Genomic DNA, 493 nt, shown 5'->3' on the forward strand with positions numbered 1-493 from the left:
CTGCTGAACTATATTTGGTAGCCAACATATAATAGTCTGAGAAGAACACAATAGTGAAAAATCTCCATCGGAGCAGAAAATTTTGGGAAAACACCATCACTACTAACATCAGCCAAAGAAACCCTAAAAAACCCCTTTTGGCCTTGTATCTTCAGGATAAATGTAGTCGTAATCTCGACTAATTGCCAGTTTAGTGATATTCGGTTAATGAAGGCAAGAAGGTATCTATTAAATTTTAATCTAGTAAAAAGTTTTTACATGGCATCTTGTTTTTAAAGCCAAGAGTTAAGGTTGACAAAACAACAAATAGGGCTTTGGGTAGTTATGACAAGGCTAAAAGATTTGCTCGTGATTCGGATGAAGGAGGAAACACATGGAGAGGGACTACTGGATAACGAGAAAAGTTTGCCTGAACACTGTAACTTTTTTTGGTTGGCAAATTTTTCCAGACTAAAAAATTCTACTTTGCCAACCCTATGGACAAAAGCAGTTA

The sequence above is a fragment of the Buceros rhinoceros genome, unplaced genomic scaffold (assembly GCF_000710305.1).
Source record: "Buceros rhinoceros silvestris isolate BGI_N320 unplaced genomic scaffold, ASM71030v1 scaffold4514, whole genome shotgun sequence".
Classification (NCBI taxonomy): domain Eukaryota; kingdom Metazoa; phylum Chordata; class Aves; order Bucerotiformes; family Bucerotidae; genus Buceros; species Buceros rhinoceros.